Here is an 11,922-nt window from a genome sequence, read left to right on the forward strand (position 1 = left end):
CAAAACCGTACAAGTCTACATTACCACAGTTGGTTAAGAAAGTGGATAACTGCAAAAGCGCAGAAGCTACTATGGCAATGGCCATTGCGGAGCATTGTTCGCTGCTAGCATGCAACCATTTAGGTATGGCTTGCAAAGCGGCCTTTTCAGAATCCGTGGCAGCAACAAACTTTCAAATGCACCGCACAAAGTAATTCTAGATTTAATTTTAGATTGGAGATGCTTAATGTGAGTCTGGAGGGAGAGTTTACAGTCTAGCCAGACACCTAGGTATTTGTAGTTGTTCACATATTCTAAGTCAGAACCGTCCAGAGTAGTGATGCTAGACGGGCGGGCGGGTGCTGAAGAGCATGCATTTAGTTTTACTTGCATTTAAGAGCAGTTGGAAGCCACAGAAGGAGTGTTGTATGGCATTGAAGCTCATCTGGAGGATTGTTAACACAGTGTTCAAAGAAGGGCCAGAAGTATACAGAATGGTGTTGTCTGCATAGAGGTGAATCAGAGAATCACCAGCAGCAAGAGAGACATCATTGATGTATACAGAGAAAAGAGTTCGCCCGATAATTGAACCCTGTGGCACCCCCATAGAGACTGCCAGAGGTCCGGACAAGAGAGGCCCTCCTATTTGACACACTGAACTCTATCTAAGAAGTAGTTGGTGAACCAGGTGAGGCAGTCATTTGAGAAACCAAGGCTGTTGAGTCTGCCAATAAGAATGCTGTGATTGACAGTCAAAAGTCTTGGCCAGGTCGATGAAGACGGCTGTACAGTATTGTCTTTTATCGATGGCGGTTATGATATCGTTTAGGACCTTGAGCGTGGCTGAGGTGCACCCATGACCTCCTCGGAAACCAGATAATGCGTCCGTGATGACTGGGGTGCACAACGGGATGCACAAGATTTTAAAGGAATAATGTGCATTTCCCAATTTGGTACTCATCTGCTGTATGTGCCATTCTTTACAATTGGCTGTCAGTGCAGCATCCAAAGAAACCATCCCTAGGAACTGAAACTCCACTTTAAGTTGACCAACGCCAGTGATAATTGCTACATGGTAGATGTGCTCCACTCCATGTACATGGACAAGACCATCTACGTCTACCTGACATTCTTGAAATCAATCCTGTCCGACGTACACGTTGCAGTGAAGGAATTTGAGGGAGAGCAAACAGATCCTGTCAAGCTTTTGGACAATCTGGTTCACCTCTTAACATAAAGTTGCAGCAGAGTAGTCAACCCTATGGCAAAAATTGATGTGCTGAAGGATGCCATTGATGGACATCTCAGTACATCACCGTACCTTGGTTACCTTTTCGAGAGCACGGTGTACCAACCCAGTCTTGCAGCAGAGGACGAAAAGGTCACAGAGACAGTGCATCAACTATATTGTTGCTTTAAGCAAGGAGCTGCAAGCAAGGCTCCCAGACAACCTTGAAGCCTTGCGACACATGGCCTTGTTCAGTATTAAGGAAACCCTAAAGCACAATAAAGTCACCACTGAAATTATTAAAGTAGCTGAGCTACTGGAATACCCGCCCCAAACAATTGATACAATTGTTTCCCAATGGAGAAACATCCACCTGTTTAGGTGGGACTCAACTGAAAATACAGTCGAGTTTTGGAGTGAAGTGAATAACTACACGGACTCTTCCGGGTCAAATCCATTTTAAGAACTGTGCAAAGCTGCACTCACTGCCCTCTCCTTGCCACGCTCAAATGCGGAGGTTGAACGGCTGTTCAGCCAAATGAGTGTGGTCAAGTCTAAGTTAAGAAATAGAATGTCACTGCACACTCTCAACTCCATACTCCTGGTGCGGTATGGACTGAAGCTGGCTGGTGATACCTGTTACCGGTATAAACTAAATGAAATTCTGCAGCAGTTTGGAACCGCAGCAGCATTCAGCTTTAAGGCCACTCCATCCTCTTCTGCTAGTTCCAACTCTGTGACAATGCAGTTGGACAGTGAAGATGAAGATAATTTCCTTGAATCTATGATTCATGAAATTTACAGTACGTATGCAAGGAGTGAACTTTCTGGAACTGGTGGAGACACACAGCTGACGGTGGCAGTGTGCACTGCAGTGTAGGGAAGAACAGTGGCAATATCTGGAGGAACACATTGAGCAGCTAGCCAGCAAAGCAGCACAACAACCTGGAGAGAGCTGGAGAGAGATGCCTAGCACACACATCATTATTTGAGTTAAGTTGCTTGTTCAATAAGATAGCATATATACCTTGTTATTAGCTTGTGCCTAGAATTGTTGATCAGTTAGGTAGCATGTTAACTAACTACCAATACACTACTTAAAACTAAACTCAGCAAAAAAAGAAACGTCCTTTCACTGTCAACTATGTTTATTTTCAGAAAACTTAACATGTGTAAATATTTGTATAAACATAACAAGATTCAACAACTGAGACAAATGAGACAAGTTCCCAGACATTTATGGGGGGAATGGCCCTAGCCCTCACCCTCCGATCCAACAGGTCCCAGACGTGCTCAATAGGATTGAGATCCGGGCTCTTCGCTGGTCATGGCAGAACACTGACATTCCTGTCTTGCAGGAAATCACGCAGAGAATGAGCAGTACGGCTGGTGGCATTGCCATGCTGGAGGGTCATGTCAGGATGAGCCTGCAGGAAGGGTACCACATGAGGGAGGAGAATGTCTTCCCTGTAACGCACAGCATTGAGATTGCTTGCAATGACAACAAGCTCAGTCAGACGATGCTGTTACACACCGCCCCAGATCATGACGGACCCTCCACTTCCAAATCGATCCCGCTCCAGAGTACAGGCCTCAGTGAAACGCTCAGTCCTTCCACGATAAACGCGACTCGTCAGTGAAGAGCACTTTTTACCAGTCCTGTCTGGTCCAGCAAAAGTGGGTTTGAGCCCATAGGCGACGTTGTTGCCGGTGATGTCTGGTGAGGACCTGCCTTACAACAGGCCTACAAGCCTTCAGTCCAGCCTCTCTCAGCCTATTGCGGACAGTCTGAGCACTGATGGAGGGATTGTGAGTTCCTGGTGTAACTCATGCAGTTGTTGTTGCCATCCTGTACCTGTCCCGCAGGTGTGATGTTCGGATGTACCGATCCTGTGCAAGTGTTGTTACACGTGGTCTGCCACTGCGAGGACAATCAACTGTCTGTCCTGTCTCCCTGTAGCGCTGTCTTAGGCATCTCAGTACGGACATTGCAATTTATTTCCCTGGCCACATCTGCAGTCCTCATGCCTCCTTGCAGCATGCCTAAGGCACGTTCACGCAGATGAACAGGGACCCTGGGCATCTTTCTTATGATGTTTTTCAGAGTCAGTAGAAAGGCCTCTTTAGTGTCCTACGTTTTCATAACTGTGACCTTAATTGCCTGCAGTCTGTAAGCTGTTAGTGTCTTAATGACCGTTCCACAGGTGCATGTTCATTAATTGTTTATGGTTCATTGAACAAGCATGGGAAACAGTGTTAAAACCCTTAACAATGAAGATCTGTGAAATTATTTGGATTTTTACGAATTATCTTTGAAATACAGGGTCCTGAAAAAGGGACGTTTCTTTTTTTGCTGAGTTTATAATTGTTCAGAATGTGTAGGTTTACTAGTTAAAAAGAAAACAAATAAAATGTAATTGTTCAATAATGTGTAATGTGTAATTGTTCAATAAAATAAAATATCTGATCACATAAAATGTGTTGTTTTTGTATTACTTTTAAAAATAAAAATGTGATAATAAACAAACAAATCTTAACTAAACTAACAAATGTCATATCATATTTTTTGCAGAGATGTCCAGTCAATTTGAGTAACATTATTGCATTATTACGTATTCTACGTAATGACGCGGGTTTACGTTATTACGTAATGGCGTCATCACGTAGGGACATCACATGGCCATTTAGTAACTTTTAGCAACAAATTGACCTGCCTCGAGCAACTTCCCCTGAAAATTAGTTGGCAACACTGGGCCGGACAGCAGTGGACGCATACATTCTGGCCTAATGACAATCGCCAAATATCATTACACTTTTTGTGTTTTGTGTAACAGATGTCTCTTTCCATCCACCACTGGAGGCTGGAGATATGTTGCGAGTGGATGAATGTGCGCCGGTAGCCCAGCCCATTGAAGTGATTGTTTGACAACAGATGAAAAGATGACAACTTGTGTTTCTACCACAATAAAATGTAATAAATTGAAAAAGTTAAATGACAAATATTTATGACTAGGGCCACAGAGATCCTATTGAATCAATAGGGATTCTATATGTAATTCTATGATTAGGTACATAGAAAATGTTGGTCCCGTACCAGGAAGAAATTAATTATACTTGAGATCTTGCATGGAGTCCCAGCCCCAGACCGAGGGTGATTGACCGTCATCTTGAACTTCTTCCATTTTCTAATAATTGCGCCAACAGTTGTTGCCTTCTCACCAAGCTGCTTGCCTATTGTCCTGTAGCCCATCCTAGCCTTGTGCAGGTCTACAATTTTAACCCTGATGTCCTTACACAGCTCTCTGGACTTGGCCATTGTGGAGAGGTTGGAGTCTGTTTGATTGAATGTGTGGACAGGTGTCATTTATACAGGTAACGAGTTCAAACAGGTGCAGTTAATACAGGTAATGAGTGGAAAACGGGAGGGCTTCTTAAAGAAAAACTAACAGGTCTATGAGAGCCGGAATTCTTACTGGTTGGAAGGTGATCAAATACTTATGTCATGCAATAAAATGCAAATTAATGACTTAAAAATCATACAATATGATTTTCTGGATTTTTGTTTTAGATTCCGTCTCTCACAATTGAAGTGTACCTGTGATAAACATTACAGACCTCTACATGCTTTGTAAGTAGGAAAACCTGCAAAATCGGCAGTGTTCTCTCTTTCATTTTCTCTCTCTCTTTCTCATCCTTTCTCTGATTCTCTTTCTCCCTGATTCTCTCCAGTATACACTCCTTCGTCTGTGGATGAGTTCAGACAGGGAACTGAGAACTCCCAGACAACTCTGGTGGACATTATGAGCGGACGCATCATCAAGCCTGTCGAGAGATGGAGAGAACTGACATACTACACCTCGGTGTGAGAAAGTGTGTGTGTGTGTGTGTGTGTGTGTGCACATCAGTGTTTGTGTGTGTATACTGATGGAGTCTGCTTGCTGTAAAGCCCTATCCAAACCATTTACAATTGCTTGCCTCACTCTCCAGGCTGCCATCCACTCCCAGTTAGGCGAGGCACAAACAGGCCTCAGTCAGTTCCACTATGCCCTGGAGTCGTGATGGACATCCAGAACTCCCTGACAGACATCAGCAAGGACTGGAGGCAAAGCATCAACATCAATGAATCCTGAAGGGTGGCCTACCGGGTGGCGCAGTGGTTCTAAAACAAGGCCAAATCAGTAAGCGCAGTCACCCTTTAAAAATAACTAATGGCATGTTGCTACTTGCACATCTAACATCTAGAACAGCAGGCCAGTGGAACAGCAGGCCAGTGGAGCATTTAGAACAGCAGCCAGGGGCACATGGTAGGGTTGAGGATGATGTAGGTGACCCAGACACAGGCACAAAACAAGGTAAGCTACCCCATTATTCCCCTGACCATTTTAGATTTGCAAAACTAAAGAGATAAACCAGACAAGACACAGAGACAGCAACAGAAGAGTAGGATATGATGGAAAAAGACACACCAGACAAGAGACAGAGACAACAACAGAAGAATAGGATATGATGGAGAGAGACATCAGAAGAACAGAACAGGCCATAACAAATGAGGATAGACCAAGGAGACAGTAATAAACAAGAACCTGAGACCACAACAGACACAGACACAGACAGCAACAGACAAAACGGCTAGGGCTGTGGCAGTCATGAAATTGTGTCTGCCGGATATTGTCAGTAATTAACATGACTATTAATTAACATACACTACCAGTCAAAAGTTTGGACACACTGACTCATTCAAGGGTTTTTCTTTATTTTACTATTTTCTCCATTGTAGAATAATAGTGAAGACATAAAAACTACGAAATAACACATATGGAATCATGTAAAAAACAAAAATAGAAACCATTTGCCTTGATGACAGCTTTGCACACTCTTGGCATTCTCTCAACCAGCTTCATGAAGTAGTCATCTGGAGTGCATTTGTAATGGTCCTGTGTGTAGCTGGTGTAGAGAGTCAGGTGCAGGACTGCAGATATGAGTAATCAACGTACTTTACTCAAAAAATACAAAGCAAAATAGCGAGCCCACAACGGACCGATGTAGAACGAACAATCACTCACAAACAAACATGGGGAATAGAGGGTTAAATAATAAACAAGCAATTGGGTGAGTGAAGCCAGGTGTGTAAGACAAAGAGAAAACAAATAGAAAATGAAAAGTGGATCAGCGGTAGCTAGAAGGCATGTGACGTCGACCGCCGAACGCCGCCCGAACAAGGAGAGGGACTGACTTCGGCGGAAGTCGTGACAGCATTTAAATGAACAGCGTTTGAGACAATCAGTTGTGTTGTAACAAGGCAGGGTTAGTGTCACAACTTCCGCCGAAGTTGGTCCCTCTCCTTGTTCGGGCGGCGTTCGGCGGTCGACGTCACAGGCTTTCTAGTCACCATTGATCCATGTTTCATTTTCGTTTTGTTTTGTCTTCATTGTACACACCTGGTTTCCATTCCATAATCAGTGTTCCTTATTTAACCCTCTGGCTTCCCCTTTTGTTTTGTGCGTGATTGTCAAGTGGTTTAATTTATGTGCTCTGGATATTTATGTTTATCCTTGTTGAAACATTGTTGATATTGAGTAAAGTTACGATTTTTACTCATACCTGTGTCCTGCGCCTGACTCCACCTTATCCATTCACCTAGAACGCTGACAGCGATAGCACTATTTGGTAAAAGACCAAGTCCATATAATGGCTAGAACAGCTCAAATAAGCTAAGATAAATGACAGTCCATCATTACTTTAAGACTTGTAGGTCAGTCAATGCAAAAAGTTTCTTCAAGCGCTATGATGAAACTGTCTCTCATGAGGACCGGCACAGGAAAGGAAGACACAGTTACCTCTGCTGCAGAGAATAAGTTCATTAGAGTTACCAGCCTCAGAAATTGCAGCCCAAATGAATTCTTCACAGAGTTCAAGTAACAGACACATCTCAACATCAACTGTTCAGAGGAGACTGCAAATGGAAGAAGAGACTAGTTTGGGTTAAAAAAAAAATGAGCTATCTGTCCTTTGGTCTGATGAGTCCAAATTTGAGATTTTTGGTTCCAACCGCCGTGTCTTTGTGAGACACAGAGTAGGTGAATGGATGATCTCAGCATGTGTGGTTCCTACCGTGAATCATGGAGGAGGAGGTATGATGGTACTTTGCTGGTGACACTGTCTGTGATTTATTTAGAATTCAAGGCACACTTAACCAGCATGGCTACCACAGCATTCTGCAGCGATACGCCATCCTATCTGGTTTGTGCTAAGTGGGACTATCCTTCGTTTTTCAACAGGACATGGCCCAAAATACACCTCCAGGCTGCATCAGAGTGCTGCATCAGATGTGCTGTATAACATGATTGAGATTGGTTTGGGATGATTTGGACAGCATAGTGAAGGAAAAGCAGCCAACAAGTGCTCAGCTTATGTAGGAACTCCTTCAAGACAGTTGGAAAAGCATTCCTCATGAAACTGGTTGAGAGAATGCCAAGAGTGTGCAAAGCTGTCTTCAAGGCAAAAGGTGGCTACTTTGAAGAATATAAAATATATTTAGATTTGTTGTTTAACACTTTTATGGTTACTAGATTATTCCATATGTGTTATTTCATAGTTTTAATGTCTTAACTATTATTCTACAATGTAGAAAATAGCTATTCTACAATGTAGAAAATAGCTAAAATAATGAGAAATCATTATTGTGTCCAAACTTTTGACTGGTACTGTAAACACCTTTAGCATCTCCAGGCTTCCATGCATACAAGCTGCAGATGCATGTCTTTGGTACATCTATATTTTAAAAAGTCTAATAAATAAATTGCATATACAACATCACAATAAATCCATTCTTTATTTTAGTCAAGTCTAAGGAAACATTATGACATGAAAAATATGTATTTCAGAAGAACAGAATATAAGTTGGCATACCCTACTGTATGTTATCTGGCTATGCTCCATGGCATAAGCTTGTTCATTTTGCTGACAAGATATGCTTATATGTCCCATGCCATTATTTTATATTATATGATTTTATAGTAAAAATAATATAATTCAACTTAACTGAATAAATTAGAAAGGATATTTTCCCCATTCCGGAGCGAGTGTGCATAGGAAGTGACTCTGTTGAGCGTAAACATGATCATTTGAAACAGGTCCTATATGCTAGATTTAGAGTTATTTGTTAACTTTAGTTGTGAATGATACAAACCTTAGAATGTGTTAGAAATATACAATATATATCGGATTCAGAGCCGTGACTTTTGTTTTGTTACATTACAGCCTTATTCTAAAAAAATATATCCTTTAAATTATTTAAATCCTCAGCAATTTACACACAATACACCATAATGTCACGCCTTGACCTTAGATAACCTTTTATTTCTCTATTTTGGTTAGGTCAGGGTGTGACTAGGTGGGTAGTCTAGTTTTTTTATTTTCTATGTTGGCCTGTTATGGTTCTCAATCAGAGGCAGCTGTCTATTGTTGTCTCTGATTGAGGATCATATTTAGGTAGCCTTTTCCCACCTGTTGTTTGTGGGATCTTGATTTTGTATTGTTGCTTTTTAGCGCCACAAAGCTGTATGTTTCATTTTGTTACTCTTTCTTGTTTTGTGCCGGTTATCATAAATAAAAAAAAATATGAACCTACCCCATGCTGCATCTTGGTCCGACCATCCTTCCAACAACGATCGTTACACATAATGACAAAGCGAAAACTGGTTTTAGAAATGTTTGCAAATTTCTTACAAATAAATAACAGAAATACCTTATTTACGTAAGAATTCAGACCCTTTGCTATGAGAATCCAAATTGAGATCGGGTGCATCCTGTTTTCATTGATCATTCTTGAGATGTTTCTACAACTTTATTGGAGTCCACATGTGGTAAATTCAATTGATTGGACACGATTTGGAAAGGCACACACTGGTCTATGTAAGGTCCTACAGTTGACAGTGCATGTCAGAGCAAAAACCAAGCCATTAGGTTGAAGGAATTGTCCGTAGAGCTCAGAGACAGGATTGTGTCGAGGCACAGATCTGGGGAAGGGTACTATAATGGACATTATTATGTTTATGCTTTTCTTATAACTAATTTCTGTGTTCTATTCATGTGCTGTTCTATGAACTAATTTATGTGTTCATGCAAGTGGCTGACTGAACAAATCCTCACTATCAGTAGCTGCAATTTGGCAGTTCACCCAGACCTTGTTTTTAAGATCAAAAGATATCTCAGTTTCAAGGTTTCAGCTTAGAGTGAAGAAGCCTCGTGATATATTGGTCTGTCACGGGTTATGAACCAGTATTGGTCGGTCACATGAATCAAACAAAACGGTAACGATGAATTATGTCAGGATTTGGCCTGGATTGTTCCGGTTTTGGCCACTAGATGCCCCCATTGTGCACCTGTGCCTCATTTCCCTTGAATGTATTTGAACCCTTAGTTTTCCCTCAGTTCTTTGCTCTGTGTTTGAATGTTAGCACCCAGCCCCAGTGATGCTGTGAACATTTGTTGCTCCAGTTGGACTCTCTTGTGGTACTCTGTTTTTATTCTCGTTTGATTATCTTTTGAGGCTTTTTTCTGCTGTACCTACCACCTTGTGGATTTACCTTTTGACTTGGAGGATTACCTTTTTCTCTTGGAATTACTTTTGACGTTGTGGATTTATATTTTTTGCCTGAACTTTTCTTTTTACTTTATTAGAACACCGTCTCAAGTACTGCTGTGTCTGCCTCATCTTCTGGGTTCTGCTGACTATTAGTGGCTCAGTTTGCTAAGTGACTGTTTCTCACACCGGAGACCCGAGTTCGTAACCAACCGGGTCCTGACAGAATTAATTATGCAAATATAACTTGTCTATGTACAGCCGTAAACAAGACAACAGCTGGGACTTCCCAGGCAGAGCTCCTGATTGACATGTGTACATGGTGCATTGAGTTGGTTGGAACCTCTCCAGCACTCTGACAAATAAACAATGATTCATATTAAGATTGACTTCAAGTGTCCCTGTGTAAGAATTTCCACAACAGTACCAAAGCCAAGAAGACAGTGGCCTCCATCATCCTTAAATGGAGGAAGTTTGGAACCACCAAGACTCGTCCTAGAGCTGGCCGCCCGGCCAAACTGAGAAATCGGGGGAGAAGGGCCTTGGTCAGGGAGGTGACTAAGAACCCGATGGCCACTCTGACACAGCTTTAGAGTTCCTCTGTGGAGATGAGAGAACCTTCCAGAATGACAACCATCTCTGCAGCACTCCACCAACCAGACGGAAGCCACTTCTCAGTAAAAGGCACATGATAGCTTGCTTGGAGTTAGCCAAAAGATCATGACAAACAACATTCTGTCATCTGATGAAACCAAGTTTGAACTCTTTGGCCTGAATGCCAAGTGTCACGTCTGGAGGAAACCTGGCACCATCCCTACGGTGAAGCATGGTGGTGGCAGCATCATGCTGTGGGGATGTTTTTCAGTGGCAGGGACTGGGAGACTAGTCAGTATTGAGGCTAAGATGGACGGAGCAATGTACAGAAAGATCCTTGATGAAAACCTTCTCCAGAGCACTCAGGACCTCAGACTGGGGCGACGGTTCACCTTCCAACAGGACAACAGCCCTAAGCACACAGCCAAGGCAAAGCAGGAGTGGCTTCTCAGGAGAGACCTGAAAAAAACTATGCAGCAACGCTCCCCATCCAACCTGAAAGAGTTTCAGCGGATCTACAGAGAAGAATCTGAGAAACTCCCCAAATACAGGTGTGCCAAGCTTGTAGAAAACTCAAGGTTATAATCGCTGCCAAAAGTGCTTCAACAAAGTACTGAGTAAAGGGTCTGAATACTTATGAAAATGTGATATTTCAGTTCTATTTTTTAAATTAGCAAAAATGTATAAAAACTGTTTTTGCTTTGTCATTATGGGTTATTGTGTGTAGATTGAGGAAAATAAAAAAACAATTTAATCGATTTTATAATTAAACTATAACCTAACTAAATGTGGGAAAATCAAGGGGTTAGGCTATTGATGATTTGAGAAAGTCGTAAAAAAAAGCACTCTTTTCCTTGCCTCAGGCTGCTAAAGCTGTTCTCTCATTAAGTGATCATATTTTCAATGATCAGACTATTCTCAATTTAATCTTGTCTTTACAAATATGTACAATTTGTTTAGCTTTAGAATGGCCCATTATCAAATGAGAGGAACATGGGTGGGGGAATAAAGACGTCATCTGTATACACTCAAATAGAAAATGGAGGCTTTCCCACCAGTCCGTTTGTCAATGACGGGTAGGCTACTTCCGTTTTATAGTGGAGATATGCTTAATATGAGCTGCTGAGAAATAAATATAAGAACACTTATTCCACTCCAAGCATCATCCACTGTTTGAGAATCGCTGCACGACAGGTGATATTCCGTCCAAACTCTGTATGCCATGGGTTCTCCAACCCTATTCCTGCAGCTATCCAGTGCTTAATTTGGGAAACCAAGTGAAATCTGTTCGGGAACATCGATAGTAACATGTTTTCGCAAAGGAACATAATTCACTAAACTGTTGCCCCTCTGCGCACTCGAGAAAGGAATACATTAGAGAGCGGAGGAGATGCATGGTGGTGAGATATTCTGTATAGCTGAAGGTAATGTGTCGCCCAATTAATTATGAAAATATAAAAATTCCCTATTACTTGGCTATTCAAAATCAAATACATATTCACTAATTGTAGGCTAACTGTACGCTGCCCTGCACAAT

Source organism: Oncorhynchus clarkii, chromosome 5 (assembly GCF_045791955.1).
Source record: "Oncorhynchus clarkii lewisi isolate Uvic-CL-2024 chromosome 5, UVic_Ocla_1.0, whole genome shotgun sequence".
NCBI classification, from domain to species: domain Eukaryota; kingdom Metazoa; phylum Chordata; class Actinopteri; order Salmoniformes; family Salmonidae; genus Oncorhynchus; species Oncorhynchus clarkii.